General features: G+C 46.5%; 1 protein-coding gene and 1 non-coding gene across 3 annotated transcripts in view; both read right to left on the bottom strand.

The window, feature by feature from the left end:
- TMOD1 (tropomodulin 1) overlaps positions 1–16,860 on the bottom strand; it is an 87,260-nt gene that overhangs the window by 49,129 nt on the left and 21,271 nt on the right. The window lies entirely within an intron of this gene.
- LOC121035207 (U6 spliceosomal RNA) lies at positions 14,424–14,534 on the bottom strand. Its single transcript, XR_005792795.1, has one exon. It is a non-coding gene; the product is annotated as a U6 spliceosomal RNA (small nuclear RNA).

Genomic DNA, 16,860 nt, shown 5'->3' with positions numbered 1-16,860 from the left:
CTTTAGGAGTTAAAGTTTTTTCCTCCATTAAATGGTACATTTAATAAAACATAACATGGTATTCAATTAAAACCAAACAGAAGTGAAATAAGTCATACAGAAAAAGACAGATACCATATGTTTTCACTCTTATGTGGATCCTGAGAAACTTAACAGAAGACCATGGGGGAGGGGAAGAGGAAAAAAAAAAAAGAGAGGGAAGGAGGCAAACCATGAGAGACTCTTAAAAACTGAGAATAAACTGAGGGTTGATAGGGGGTAGGAGGGAGGGGAAAGTGTGTGATGGGCATTAAGGAGGACACCTGTTGGGATGAGAGCTGGGTATTGTATGGAAACCAATTTGACAATAAATTTCATATTAAAAAAAATAAAGCTAAATGGAAAAAAAAACAAAAAACCAAACATAGTTGCATATTTTAAAACTCCTGGTTATTTCTCATTTTAACTTGTTTTCAAAAATTGGCATGTGACCTCACATGATATACTAAACTTAAGTCCAAATGGATCAAAGATCTAAATGTAAGAGCTAAGACCATAAATTTTTTAGAAGAAAACAGGCATAAATCTCTGTGACTCTGGATTAGGCAATGGTTTCTTGGATATGTTACTAAAACAATAAACAACAAAAGAAAAAAGTCGATAAATTGCCTTCATCAAAATAAAAAATGTTCATGTTTCAAAGGAGACTATCAAGGATATGAAAAGACAACCCACTGGGAGAAAAGTTTTACAAGTCATCTATCTGATGAGGGTCTAGTATCCAGAATACATAAAGATCTCTTACAACTCAAAATATAAGACAAATAAACCAATTTTAAAATGGGCAAATGATCTGAATAATAGACATTTCTCCAAGAGAGACACAAAAACGGCCAATACACATAAAAAAGATGCTCAACCCTATTAGCCATCAGGGAAATGCAAATGAAGCCCAGAATGAGACACTACTTCAGACCCACCAGAATGATTATAATAAAAAAGACAGGGGCACCTGGGTGGCTCAGTCGGTTAAGCTAAGTTTCTGACTGCCTTAGGTCATGATCTCAGGGTTCACGAGTTTGAGTCCCGCGTCAGCCTCTGTGCTGACAGCTCAGAGCCTGGAGCCTGCTTCGGATTCTGTGTCTCCCCCTCTCTGCCCCTCCCCTACTCATGCTCTCTCTCTGTCTCTTGGTAATAAATGTTAAAAAAATAAAATAAAAGACAGATAATCACAAGTGTTGGTGAGGATGTGGTGAGAGTGACACCCTCATGCACTGCTAGTGGGAATGCAAAATGGTGTGGCCACTTTGGAAAACAGTCTGGCAGTTTCTCAAAAGCTTACACATAGTTATCATATAGTGCAACAATCCCACTCTAGGTAAATACCCAAGAGAAATGAAAGGAGATGTCCATACAAAAACTTATAAATGAACTTCATATATTATTCAGAATAGCCAAGAAGTTGAAACAACTCAAATGTCCATCAAGTGATGAATGGATAAGCAGAATGCAGTACATCCACACGACAATACTATTTGGTGATATAACAAAACAAAACAAAACAAAAAAAACGTAGTACTGACATATGCCACCACATAGACGAAACCTTGAAAACATGATGCTAAGTGGAAGAAGCCAGTCACAATGGACCACAGTATTTGAATCCATTTATATGAAGTGTCCAGAATAGTCAAATCTATAGACACAGGAAGTAGATTAGTGGTTGCCTCAAGCTGGGGAGGCTGGAGAGAAATAAATAGGGAGTGAGAGCTAATGGGCATGGGTTTATTAGGTGATGAAATTGTTCTAAAATTGATTGTGGTGATGTTTGTATAACTCTGTGAATACACTAAAAAACACTGATTTGTACATTTCAAATGGGAGAATTTTATAGCATGTGAATTATATCTCAAATAAAGCTGTTATTTATAAATGGCATACGTTATCTAGGGAAAAATTAGAAAAGTGGCTAATGCAGTAGCTAACTAAATGGTCAGGGACCACCAAGGGCAGAAGGCTCTTCGTGTGCCAGTGGTCAGCAGTGATGCTGAGACTGGCCAGGCTGGAGCTGGCCAAATTTAAAATGGTGTCCTGTTTGATGATGTGATAAGCCTCACCAGGTAAATTAGTCATTGAGAAGTTAAATGGGTAAGAAAATACTGCCTTGGATGTCTCAGGACTCTTAAAACCTAAAACTGAGTCTCAGACCCAAGCTATCCAATAGGGAAGGTAAATACTACAACCATTTTCTTGGTGGCTCTGACTAGGAGAGTTATTTTGTGAACAGGTATATGTAGAGATGTATCTTTCATTCTTGTATTGCTTGTTCATTCAATAAGTATCTGTGGGTATTATGTATCCAGGTTGCTAACAGGCAGGGACAGGACCCCGCAAAGAGATATCTAGTTTGGAGCAACTGGGGAGGGGGCAGGTAAATGGGGGAGGTGAATTGAGAGGAAAGTCTCAACTCCTGCATGTATGGAAAACTCTGCATTGCTTTGGTTTTCAAGTTAATCAAGATCCTAAAAGGAGGTCTATTTCACTGAATAGCAGAGAATGTCTATCACTCGCCTCCACATTACCTGTTAAGGTTGTATACTTCCACACTGCCTGCGGTAACTGGAACCTCTAACCTTGAAAGAATTTGTCTCGTTCTCCTCATCTTAAAGTGTGTACAGGGTTAATCTGCTGGGCAGGTCCTTCTTTGTACTAACTTCAAAGGGAAGCATCAGTGTGGCTTCTCCAGGGCAGTGATCAATTAATTCTGCATTAGGGGAATAGGTATTTACTTGCACACACCACACATGTATCTCCACTCCAAAGACAGGTTGGTTAGGGATGAGATTTTCTTTGGGAGACAACCTTGTTAGGTAGGACTCAAATCATGTCTTCATGTCCTTACAGTTGGAAATGTACTCCTATGAGGAGGGCGGCTCTCTGATCTTAGGCTAAAATTACATCTGGTAGTTGCTTGTGGGGTGATGGGGTCTGTGGCACACTACAGTGCCTCTACACGACTCAACTCCAGAGAATTATTGCCATGTAAGAATATGGGTGACACCATTAGATCTGCTCATCTTTATGTGGAAGCTCTTGGTTTTTAAATATTGGCACAAAATCCAAATATTTTAAAAACCATGTTCAGGTCAAATAAAACACATCTGCAGTCCAGACCAAGTCCGTGGGCTACCGCATTTTGCCATGTCTGACCTAAGGTTCCCATCAGACTAGAATTCAGTGTAGAGAAGGTCAAGATATTCATTCATTTATTTGACAAATATTTACTTGAGTGTCTTGCCCATGTCAGGCTCTGGGCTAGAGGAAGAAAGAAGTGTGTGTGTGTGTGTGTGTGTGTGTGTGTGTGTGTGTGTGAGTTTTAAATTTAGTGGTTTAAAATTTTTTAAAAACACATGAAAAGTTTAATATGTTTTTGGAAAAATCACAAGGGAAAAAAATTAGGCAATCTCTTTCGGTGTTTCCCTACTCTTGGGTTTTTAAATGGTGACTTCCTTCTAAATGTTGTAAAATTAAAACTTGGATGTGCAGCTTGACAGGTTAACATCTTAAATTAACTTTCACACCCACACTCTGGGGTCCAGTTGTCCACAGGACAATGGAAACTTTGCTGTATCCTTAAATGTGCTGTTAGGAGCTCTAACACCCTGCCAACCGGTGCCCGTAAGACCACATATCAAATATCTGCACAATTATCATTGCTATAGATAGTTAGAGCTATGTCAGAAGCCATTCCAGCCAGGACCACTGTGGGCTTGTTGAGACGTGCACACATGTACAACGTGCAGGCAACACAGGCACACAACACACACACACACACACACACACACACACACACACACACAATGTATTGAAAGGATCGTGGATTTCTGGCAGCTCAGTGCTGCAAAGCTCTAAGAGAGACTCTGGGCCAATTCTTTCATTTCCACTGAGGACACTGAGGCACAGAAAAAGCCAGGAAGCCTGAGTTCATATACGGATGACACTGTATTAGCATACCCAAGAATCAGTATGACTATTTCCAGACTGGTGACTAATCATACATAAATTGTCCCCTAATCTGATTCTTCACGGCAACGAAAAAACAAGCAGTTTTATCACTTTTCCTAAATAAATCAGCTTGTATATAAAGACGAAGGAATGTTAAAGGTGCCCCCACCTTTAACTCCAGCTCCAGGAGACCTGGATTCCTGTTCTGTGACTGAACCGCAACACGACTCCTCAGAAGAGGACAGGTCATGTGGTACAATCTCTGCTGCATACTGGGAGCAGCCGGCTGAGGGTCAGGGAGGCGAAGGGCCTAGTTTGAGGTCATATGCTGGACTGACAGCCTAAGACTCTTGACTTCCAAGCCACAGAAAATGTTCCATCCCACCTGACAGCCTTCCTCTAGGAACAGATCCTGGAAACCAGATGTGGTGCCATATGAGAACCAGTTTTCCTCTCCAAGTGTTAGAAAGCCAGAGCTCACCTCCTTATCAAACTAGTCTCGGTTTGCAGATGGAGAAACTGAGGCCCAGAAGCATGGAGTTACAGTCCTGGGGGAAGAGTGAAACCCAGGAGGCTGAACTTTGCAAAATGCCTACTGACTTCTCTCCTCCACCCCATTTTAAACGACCTAACCCTATCCTAGATGGCCCCTCTCCCTCCCCTTCCACCACATCTGCAAGACCAACATTTTATAGGCCAGTCACCCAATTAGAAGGTATCTGGCCACAGAATATCTTTTTAACTGGACTTGAGGACTTTTATTTTCCAGTTATCTCCCAGGTATGTTTCCCCTTGTATAAAATGAGGCCCTCTAGCTCCTCAGGGCCTGGATGATATAGAGCACTCTGCCTCTGCATTCCTGACCAGTGACTTCTAGATCCCACTAGATATCATTCAGTGGGGCTTCAACAGAGCTCTCTTGTCTGGTGGGGGGGGGGGGGGGGGGGGGGGGGCTTAACCAGAGAGGTGTGGGGGGGGGCCCCCCCCCCAAAAACCCCCCCCCGACAGAGGGGGATGGGCGGGGTCCAATCTTTTAAGGGCCCCCCCCCCTCTTCGAACATATTCCCACCCCAACACACTCTGGGCATCTTCCCCCCTTCTCTTGCTCTCCAGAAAGATCCAGGCCTTTGGCTCCGCTGCCTTGACCTTGCTACGGGACCGGTGAAACCCAATAGTTGCTACTTCCCCCAGTTAACTTTTTAGGGCATTAGTGCTGACATTCAAAGGCACGTTTGTGGCCAAGTCCATTTGTGGTGGGGCTTATTGGTCCTAACAGCACACTTATCTCACTCTGGTGTTCATGGCACAAGGTGGGCCAAACCTTCCCTTCCCCCATGTTCTTATCCTCCTTTTCTGCCTCACATTCAAGAAAAATCTTCCACGTTCCCTGCTGTGCTGGGCCCTGGGCATCCTGAGACAATGAATGCGTGACTCTGCTCCACCGGGGCCCATAGCTAGAGGGGAGACACATGTCCATGTGTGAGCAATTGTACTCAGCTTCTTGGAGGAGGTGGTTCCTGAGCTCAGTGAGTCCCAGTGGACCAGGCAGGAAAAAGCCAGGTGAGGAGGACAGAGGAGAGGGTCTTACAGGGGACAGAAAGCACATTACAGACGAGGGTGTGGCGGGACGAGGGGGCGTGGCCTGCTAGGGGAAGGAGTCTGGGTGAGTCTGAAGCTGCAGCATTCTGAAGTGTCTGCATCCTGTGCAGACCATCCTCCATCAACTGTCATGCCTCCAAGTGGGACCATCAGAGCTGCCTCCTGGCTGGCTTCCCTGCCTCACGCCTCTCCCTCTCCTTTCCCCTCCCGCCAGCCAGACAAACCCCCCCAACATCAACATCTGTGTCATTCCTCAGTACTGTCACAAATGCTCAGTGTCTCCACTAACCTCCAGAATCACCAACAAATTCATCAGCCAGGTACAGAGAACTTCTCATGATTTGACCCCAACACACTCCTGTCCTCAAGTGTTCCCTGTTCCAGCCTCTCTGGGCTGCTCCACATTCCACGGCCGCGCCCTGCTCTCACATCACCATGCCTGTGCTCAGGCTGTGCCCTCTGCCTGGCATTCCCCTCCACCTACGCCCCTGAATTTGTCTTTTAAAGCCCTTGGGGCGCCTGGGTGGCGCAGTCGGTTAAGCGTCCGACTTCAGCCAGGTCACGATCTCGCGGTCTGTGAGTTCGAGCCCCGCGTCGGGCTCTGGGCTGATGGCTCAGAGCCTGGAGCCTGTTTCTGATTCTGTGCCTCCCTTTCTCTCTGCCCCTCCCCCGTTCATGCTCTGTCTCTCTCTGTCCCAAAAATAAATAAACGTTGAAAAAAAAAAAATTTTAAAGCCCTTCCCTCGGGCACCCTGCTCGGCCTTTGCAGTGCTCCCCACATCGATCCGGTAATTCTCTGTCCAAACTTTCCTAGGCTTCCTGCCAGTGCTTATGCAATGCTCATCGTATTCTGTCTTGGAGCACATCTATGCTGGATCTCTCCCTGGGGAGACAGAGTGCCCCTCAGGGGCCAGCTGCGATGTATATTTGTCCTCTCTGCATCCCCAACACCAAGCACCGTGCGCTAAGAAAATGTACTCTGAATAGTCCAGAGTCATACAACACTCTGCTCCAGCTCGGGAACGATGGTATCGCCCATACACCTTCGGGTCAACATCACACCTGCTGCCCCAAGCAGGTTGGGGGTAGGGGGATACATGAGAGGTGCTAGGGTGGGGGTGTCCAGGATGGGGTTCACCCACTGACGGGGATTTTGGGAAATGCTAAACTGCCCTTTTTGTGATGTTTTCTCTAAGGGCCTAGATTTGGTTAATTTCCTGCCAACTTTTTTTTTTTTTTAATGTTTATTTATTTTTGAGAGAGACAGAGACAGAATGTGAGTGGGTTGGGACAGAGAGAGAGGGAGACACAGAATCTGAAACAGGCTCCAGGCTCTGAGCTGTCAGCACAGAGCCCGACGCGGGGCTCAAACTCACAAGCTGCAAGATCATGACCTGAGCTGAAGTCGGATGCTCAACCGACTGAGCCACCCAGGTGCCCCAATTTCCTGCCAACTTTTCTCACTCTGCCTCAGAGCCTTAGGCAGAGCAGGACATTAGGCCATCAAACTGGCAAACTCACAGTGACAGACTCCAAACAGTACCCGATATCATGTCTCCCCTTCTTTGGTAATAAAAGCACTCTACTCCTACAGCTGAGCAGAAAGCCACTCGGATTAAAGACGACTATTCCCAGGCCCCCTTGCAGGTAGGTTGATCCACAGAACTCAGCCCTGGTCCATGAGAAGGGTCTAACGGTGATTTCCAGTAACCTTCCTTAAAAGGCACTTACATAATGGCTTTTCTCCTTTCCTTTTTCTCCCCCTTCTCTCTATTCCAATGCCTTGTGTGCAGCTATCACGGCCGCCACCCCGGACCGTGAGGATGAAGACTACACCCCAGGGATGGCCAGAGACGAGCTGGATGGAATCTGGGATGCTGGGAAGTTTGGGGAGCTGAGCTCCATACCAGCCCTAAACTGCCCACTTCTGGACTTGTACTTGAGGGGTGAATAAACCACTGCTCAAGTAGTGTTATTTTGAGTCTCTTATACTCGTAGCCAAATTGCATCCTATCTGACAACCTAGGTTCTCATCCCAGGGCTGTGAGGCCACAAGAAGTGTGATGGTGCTCTCTGGCTTTGGATCCTCCTTCTCTAAAATGAATTTCAAAAGCCCTATTAGTGTCATACTGCGGAATACAGGTGTGAACTCCATACAGATAGAGCTTATTGCCAGGGAGTTTTATCATCATAGGGCATAATTGTTCATTTCCATTCAACCGACCAGGTACCGCATTATGGGGACACTCAGGATATCTGCATTTGATTGTGCAAGTTGTGCACTGCACAACTCCAAGGACATTATCTGTTCTCTGGTTTATGTGAACAACGTCTCCTGCAATGCACAACTTAACACATCTATACCTGGCTGCCCTATATCTGGTGGTACAATGTGGCTTCAAATTTAGGAAACCTAGATTCTAGTGGGCAAATCATATGTTCAGTTTCGACAAACATTTGTCAAGCAGGTACTATGTGCCAGGTACTGGGTTAGGTGCTTTTCGTATATCTAACCATATTTATATATATTTGTGTGTGTGTGTGTGTGTGTGTGTGTGTGTGTGTGTGTGTGTGTATAAACAGAAACAAAAGCCTGTCATATGAAACAGAGCCTGAGTTGCAAACTAGGAGGCCTATAGTCCAAATAAATGCCAAGACTTGGGCTGGTTTGGTCTGTGCATTTAAATGTGGTATCAACATTTTAAAAAGAGGGAACTTGCACGTAAAAATTCAGATATCCACCATTTCTTGAAAAATTAAATGATCTGGCCATATTGAGCTTTCCCTTCCACATTGGCAACAACTGGTGGAGCTGAATGGCAAGTGCCCTTTAGTAAACACAAAATGTCCTGTTTGCTTCTGTCCCCACTACCCCCTCCTGTCACTGACACGGGTCAAGAATCAGTTACCATTCATCACTGACTGTGTTGTTACTTATCTTCCTGGAAGGTTAAGTGGCAAGTGAAAACTTTCTTCTGTCCACATCGCTTTCAAGAGTGGAAAAGTGGGGGCGCCTAGGTGGCTCAGTCAGTTAAGTGTGAGACTCTTGATTTCGGCTTAGATCATGGTCGTGCAGCTCTTGAAATTGAGTCCCACATTGGGTTCTGTGCTGATAGCACAGAGCCGGCTTGGGATTCTCTCTCTCTCTCTCTCTCTCTCTCTCTCTCTCTCTCTCCCTCTTTCTCTGCCCCTAGCCTGCTTGCTCTTTCTCTCTCAAAAATAAATAAATAAACATTAAAAATAAGAGCGGAAAAGTAAAAGATGAACCAGGATGGAAAAAGTAAAGATGAACCATGTGCCTCAAGAAATTGGTGTATCTCCCTCCCTTCATGTCTATTACCTATCTGATGTTGTGGGTGCTTGGTTTGCTGCCTCTCAAGCAGACAGTGTTCACAGAGTGGGAAAGATGGGGAAGAGACTAGAAGGCAGGGTTTAAACTTTAGCTACTGTGATTTTTTTCTTTTTAAGGGTGATCTGAATAAAATAAGGTAAAATTTTTACTTTTGTTAAATGCAGATGATGGGAGCATAGGTATTGTCTGTACCTTCCTATGGGTTTTGAATGTTTCCCATTAAAAATGTCAAAAGAAAACTGCTCAGTGTCCTCAGTGTGGGGCAGGTGCAGTGCTGGGGGCTTGGTGGGAGGGCGGGGGGAGGGGGTTGGGAGAAATGGGAGGGTTTTGAACTGAGGAGTGAAGGGCTTCAGGACCACCAGGTCTCCTAGCAAAGAAGCAGGAGAAGAGGGACCAAGGAGAGAGGAGGGCTCTTCGGAGAGGCTAGAGAGGGGTGCGGGGAGCTAGTCATGGGGCCAGAAGACAGAGCTTAGGGTGGGGACACACTGACACCTGGCCTCACTCACCCTCCCCCTGCCAGGCCCATCCTTGGTTCTGTGCATGGCCGGCAGTGTTTCTAAGGATGTGTGCCTATTTTTAGAGCAGAGATTTATTTCTTTCCATTTCAACTGTTTACTTCTGTCCTGGGCTTGCAATTCTGCTGGTTTGTGTTACAAGGGAGAACCATAGCCCTGTGGACCAAACTTGGCTGCTTCCTGTATGGCCAAGAGTGTCCTCTGGCTTACTGGGTGCCATTTGGGGCATGAGTAGGGAGGATTTTATGATTTTGTGGAGTCTGATGGGAAGTACAGTGATGTGACAGGAAGTCCCAAGTTCTCATCCTAGGTCTCTGGCTGACTTGCTGTATGACCTTGAATAAGACCTCTGTCCTCTTTGGGCTTCAGGGGTTTTGTTGTTGTTTTTTCATCATTAAAATGTCAATATTACCACTTACCTCATAGAGTTGGTATGAGGAGTCAATGAAATGCATAAAGCACCAAGTGAATGAATGACATGTGTCCGGGAGGGACGCCATAAATGTGGGTTTCTTTCCCTGCATCATGTACCTTTATGCAAGGGGCGGGGGAGGGAGGGTTAGAGGGTTTCTAAGGGTCCTTCCAGCTCTGAGATTCCGCAGTTCGAAATTTTCTCTTTCATCATTTCTTCCTGCAGTTCATGGCCCCTTGTTCTCAGAGCTCTTGATGCATATTGTGGACTAAGAGAAAGAGGTCTGCCTGAACTTGGCCTGTAGCCTACCAGTTGTGTGATTCTGGGCATCTATTTCTCTTCGTAGGATGGTTTCAACCCCAACCTTGAAGGACCAATCTCACAGGATCCTTGTAGCAATTTTATGAGATGATGCCCATAAAACACTCAGCACAGTGCCTGGCATGTAAAGAAGATCTCACCTCAACAGAGAATATAGCTATTATTACCATTATCGTTACTATTATTATTTCGGGCCCTGCAGGGGGACTGTAGTTTTGCACTGTTGTTTCTGTGGCTATAACGTGCCATGGAGTCCCGATGGCTGACTTCAAAACCAACTCATAGAACTCTATTTCTTTATAAGGTTGGGATTATCTCTACCAACTTCCCTCTTGCTAATATTTTAATCCTTTTACTGAGACACTTAAGAAAAAGTCTTCCTTTTCCCCAAAGCTTCACTATCAAGCAATATTTACAAATAAACTCTTTACCTTGATGGTATTTTTCTTTCTTTTTTTTAAAGATTAGTATTGATGGAGAAACTAACACAACTTCAAAGGAAATCATATTGGAAAAAACAACCTGCTGGCAACTCCCCCCCTCTACCCCCTGGGCGGCCCCATCCCACATGTGCTCCTAGGAGGCTGTGGTCAACAGCACAGGCTAATGGCTCAGGACTGTGGGCTGGAATCCCAGCACTATCTGTGTTGCATCCTGGGCAGATTATTTCATCTCTCTGGGCCTCAGTTTCCCCATCTTTAAAATGATGCCCATGACGGATCCTCTCAGAGGAATGAAGGAGATCAGCTATGCAAAGCTCTGCCCGTGGCACAACCAGGAAATGTTAGCCATCTATTGATCCCATAAGAGCTTGCACACTGGTCCTGGCACAAGTCACAGCGTGACCTGTCATTCTTGAATGTTTCTGTGTGTTGCCCATTTTCCCCACTGCCTGGTGCAAAGGCGATCTGAACCAAGGAGTTGGCTCGGCCTCAGAGCAGCATCCACTTAACTCCAGAGAGAGAGAGAGAAAGGGCAGATCCTCTTGGGGAATCAGTCAACAGTGGATACTTTTAGCACAAGGAGCATTCCTCTCCCGCGGGAGTCCGAGTGCAGCAATCTCATGATAAGCTCGAGTTTTTCCAGGCCGCAGAGTGAGAGATAGAAAGTTTCAGGGACTTTTTTTTTTTCTTCTTTTTTTCATGCGCACAAGCTTGGAACCCTCTGCCGCAAACAAAGCTGCCTTCCAACTCCGAGTACTCTACCCTGTCACGTGACACCGGGGCTTAACAATTGCATCACTGAAAACCTAACCCTCTGAAGCGTCAGCTGAATTCAGGTAACAAGATTGCCAGCAATAGCTCATAAAATCATAGCTGGTTAGAGCCGGAGGGGATGTCTGAAGGCACCTAGGCTGACTGCATCCCTTTCACAGATAGGGAAACTGAGCCCTGGAGAGGGAAAGCGCCTGCCTGAGTTGGGAGCAGAGCCAGGACTGAACCTGGACCGCACTGCAGGTTGCATCCAGGAAGAAAGGAGGATGGTCTGCCATACAGCACTCTCCCCAGTAACAAAACCAGAGCACATCTGTGGCTCAAACTATCTTCCTGAGACACCCATGAACCTTCACAGGGGCTCTCAGAACCACATCATGGCTCATCCACTGCCTAGATGTGGGACCTTAGGCGATTTACTTCACCTCTCAGTTTTCTCATCTGGAAAATGCCTGCATCACAGGATTATGATGATGGTTGGATGAATTAATATTTTCAAAGTGCCCAGAATGCTGCCTGTGTGCAGAAATTGCCATACAAGCATGTGTTAAACAGAAATGAAAACGCAAGCCATAGAGCATGCAACAGACAGGGCAGTGGACCCGGGGCCTGGTCTGGTTCTGTTGGACATGTGACCTAGAGCAACCTCCTTCCCCTCTCTCGGTCAGCTCCTTCTCTGAAAGCTGGGGACATGGGCTCTCCTGGTCCCTGTGCCCCTCCCAGGTGCCTGGCTCCGAGGCCTCTCCTGGTCTGCATACCTTTGGCCTCTCCCCATGCTGACCTCACAACTCGGGCCAAGGGTGGGTGAAACCGAGCTGGAATGTTTGCACTCTCAGAAAGTAGGGAGGCCCACTAGATCTCTTCAAAAGTCACACACTGACTTGCAAATCAGGTAACAGAGACATCTCCATGAAGGGGCCAATTGTGTGGCTGGGACAAAAAAACCCACTGGCCTCCGTTACCTCCTATCCTCTTTCTGACTGCTCTTTCCTTGTCCTTGAACTCAGAGAGAAAGGGGTCTTTGAAAACGTCCATTTTGAAACCACAATGGTATGAGAATCACAGGTCTCTGATTGCTCAACCCTCCTCCAAATCCAAATGCGCATTTACTTTCCTCCTGCCAGAGTGGAAGTTGTGTGAGCACCTGAAGCCTGCCTGGAATCTGAGTCTCCACGCCCTGGTCCCGTGACCTGGGTAAGTTAGCTTTCTGGGTCCTGGGCTCTCTATCCCTCCAGGGGGCACCTACCTTCTTGTTGACCTTCTGGGAGGAGGGCTGGGGGAAGCTGGCTGTGTGAGAAGCACAGGGGCTCTGGGGATTTGCTGCTGAGGCCAAAGACTTTGAATTTGGGTGGGGTGGCTGGCAGAACTCTTTGCCAGGCTAGAGATGACACAGAACTCCCAGCTGGGGCTCAAGCAGACCTTCGGGCCCACACCCCCAGTTCTGAAAGGGCTCTTCTACCCACCCCCTCCCCTGCTCGGGTCTGATGCTTGGCTCCGACCCTTGGCATCACCTACCTGACTTGCAGACACAGCCTCATCTAACCCCATCTCCACCCGGGGGCTCGGAGCAACTCCAACAGCCCGAGAAGGCCGGAGGCAGCAGGCCTTGCGGGGCCTCTGGGAGCCTGCACTTCTCTGCCCCAGGAACAGAAACATTCTACAACACGGTGGGAAGTTGCAGAGAAGGGCAGAGCCCTTCCTTATCTTCAGAAAGGAACTCTCCCACCACCTGCTGGGCCTTCCACCTTTCCCCCATCTCACTGGCACCTGCTCTGGTCATTGGTTCTCAGAGCTCCTGGAACCAGCAAGCTCACCAAGTCATTGCCCCTCAAAGATTCCTCAGGCCTACGGAGAAAAGTCTAAACTCTTGGGCTGGCCCTGCAATCCCCCTCCCTCCACCATTATCCAGCCTAAACCTCCTTCCAAGTTCATCTAACCCCCTACACAAACTGCACTGAGATTCTAGTTACCATCCCCAATTACCTTCTGCACATGAGACTTTGCTCATGGCTTCCAATTGGCCTAAAATTCTTTGTTTTTATTCTTGACTCGGAAAAACCCCAGGGCCCAGTGCATCAATCATCTGCTCTGTGGAGCCTTCCGCCAGTAAGAACCAGTCCTTTCCCTGAGCTCCCTGTCTGGGTCCATTTAGGACATGTGTATCATGCCTGCACTCCCAGCCTGAGTGGGCTGAGCACTGAAGGGCAGAGTCCCTGCCAGGCTCCCGTGGTGGTGGCCAGCACAGGGCCTGGCACCTGACAGGTAACTAAGCCATGTTTACTGAGTTGACAAAAGTAGCTACACCCTCCTTTTGTTCTCACTTTTTAAAGCTGTTCATTCATATAATCCTATGTGACAGTGGTCTCAGATCAAATTACAACAGAATAATCTCACAGCAATAGAGCTGGAAGCTTGCTTATTCCTTGCCTAGAGCACTCGTTTCTCCCAAAGCCCAGGCTTCTGGGGAGCGGGGGTACAGGGGAGGGAAGAGGAGACCTAAGCCTCTCGCACCAACACTTCCTCCCAGTCCCCTAGAGCAGTCTCATCAGAGGAACCGTCCGTGGCTGCACAAGGGGAAGTCATGAATAGCAAGAGAGATCTGTCATTCTATGGGGCCTGGGACCCAGGGACCCTAGAGTAGGAATCTGGGTTTTCTAGAAATACGACACTTAATTGAATCTGGAGATTAAGACGAGGTTATAAGCTCAGGGCAGCTTAGCCCTGAAGGGAACAACCAACTCCATCATTTCATGGCTGGGGGACACTGAGGCCTAGGGAAGGACAGCAACTAGCCCAAGGTCACGCGGAGAGAAAGAGCCAGGGCCAGGGCTGGAACTGCAACATCTAACCTCTTGTGTTTCTCCTGCTAACCTACACTCCCCCTACACTAGCTGTGATTACTTGAGGGCTAGTGAAATGGTATGGTAGTGTTCTTTTCTTTACGGATCACTGTTAAACCACAGTTGGACAATGACAGGTTTAAAAAAAAAAAAAAAAGGTGTGAAACATTCCACTATTTTTTTTTTTTTAATACAGAATGTTTTACAAATGTGTGTGTCATCCTTACTCAGGGGCCATGCTAATCTTCTCTGGGTTATTCCAGTGTTAGTATATATATGTGCTGCTGAAGCAAGCACTGAAATGTTCCATTTTTTCTTGATGTTTATTTACTGAGGGAGAGAGAGAGAGAGAGAGAGAGAGAGAGAGAGAGAGAGAGAACACAAGCAAGGGACAGGCACAGAGAGAGAGGGAGAGAGAATCCCAAGCAGAGTCTGGGCTGTCAGTACAGAGTCCGATGTGGGGCTCAATCTCACAAACCATGAGATCATGACGTGAGCCGAGACCAAGAGTCAGAAGTTTAACCGACTGAGCCACCCAGGCACCCCTGAAATTTTTAGTTAAAAATATATATAAATATATGAAATGGAAAATTCCGTTAATTCAATACTATTCATTATCTACTTTCTCTGGGCTGAGCATTGACCTGGGTACTTGGGGGTAAATAGAGGACGAAGGCCCCTGTCTAGTAGGCCACCTGGGAATCCCTTTCTCTGCCCTGCTCGTGGCTTCGAGGTGGCTGGCCAAACCACAAGCTTGATCAGGGAGCCTCCTGCCGCTTGCTACTGTCATCCTGACTGCAGAGGCAAATTCTGAGCATTAAACACTCCTTAAATGTGCCAAGCATGAAATGCAATGATAAAAACATATTCCACAAGTGAAAGGGGCTCTTCTAGTACTTGATTTCTCATCCATGACACATGTTTCCTACTACCCTAACACAACCAGCTGGATAGAGTGGTGGAATTGGCTTTTGCAGACTTCATTACAGTGCCAACCAGGTAGCAGTACCTTGTAGGGCTGGGGCAAGGTTCTCCAGAAGATTGTATCTGGTTTGAAACAGCGTCCAATTATATGGTGCTGTTTCTCCCCTAGCCAGGATTCACGGGTCCAGGAATCAAGGGTAGAAATGGCAGTGACACCCCTTACTATTACCGCTGGTGACCCACTGGCAAAATTTTTTCTTCCTGTTCCTGTGACCCTGTGCTCTTCTGGCCTAGAGGCCTTAGTTCCAAAGGGAGGAATGCTTCCACCAGGAGACACAATAATGATGCCATTGGACTGGAAGTTAAGTCTGCCCCCTGGCCACTCTGGGCTCCTCATGCCACTGAATCAATAAGTGGAGAAGGAGTTTCTGTACTGGCTGGGGTGACTGATGTTGATTAGCAGGGGGGAACTGGACTACTGCCCCACAGCGGAGGTAAGGAAGCGTTTGTCTGCAATACAGAGATTACTTAGGGCCTTCTTACTGTTACCAGGTCCTGTGATTGAAGTCAATGGAAAACTACAACAACCCAATCCAAGCAAGGCCGCTAATGGTCCAGACCCTTCAGGAATGAAGGTTTGAGTCATCCAACCAGGCAGAGAATCATGCCCAACTAGGTGCTTGCTAAAGGCAGAGGGAATACAGAAGGGGGAGTGGAAGAAGGTAGTTATAAACACCAGCTACAACCATGTGACCAGTTAGAGAAACAAGAACTAAAATTGTCACGAGTGTTTCCTCCTTATTTTGCTTTGAACGTGCACGTGTTAAGCAAATATCTTTGGTTTTTTTCCCTCTCTTATTTTCTTACAGTGTAACATAAGAGGTATTGATTTTATATTGTCGTATTTTAAGTATTGTTATTTTTATACCATAGTACTTAACTTGTGGGATGTCAAGGATGGAATCACTCAAAGACTTTAGCTTCTCTTCTAGGAGGTTGTACATGGAATAATTAGTTGTATCATGTTAGGCAGAATTATGACCTTGTTACTATCTTTATAAGGAGAGAAGTACTATTTAAGGAGAGGTGTATGGAGTTGCAAAGTGTAGATTGTGATAGTTAATTTTATGTGTCAACTTGACAGGGCAACGGGGTGCCCACATATTTGGTTAAACATTTTCCTGGGTATGCATGTAAGGATGTTTCTATATGACAGTAACATTTGAACTAGTAAACTTGCGTAAAACAGATTGCCTTCCCTAATTTGGATGGGCCCCATCCAATCAGCTGAGGTTCTAAATGGAACAAAAAAAACCCTGACCCTCCCAGGAACAGGAGGGAATTTCCTGTGTCGAGCTGGGTAATTGATTTTTCTCCTGCCTGCAGACTCAAACTCAAACGTGGGCTCTTCCTGATGGGTTTTGAGCCTGCTGGCCTTCAGACTGAAACTATACCATCAGCTCTGCTGGTTCTCCAGGCCTTTGGACCCAGGCTGGAACCACATTGCCAGCCCTCTTGGACTTCCAGCTTGGTGCCTGCAGATCTTGGGACTTGTCAGCCTCCATAATTGTGTGAGCCGATTCCTCATAATAAATCTCTTCCTATATGAATATACATCCTATTGATGCTGTCGCTCTAGAAAACCCTAACCAACACACACACACACACACACACACACACACACACACACACACACACA

The sequence above is a fragment of the Herpailurus yagouaroundi genome, unplaced genomic scaffold (assembly GCF_014898765.1).
Source record: "Herpailurus yagouaroundi ecotype Mexico unplaced genomic scaffold, PumYag 160, whole genome shotgun sequence".
NCBI lineage: Eukaryota > Metazoa > Chordata > Mammalia > Carnivora > Felidae > Herpailurus > Herpailurus yagouaroundi.
This window is presented reverse-complemented; position numbering and strand designations above follow the sequence as displayed.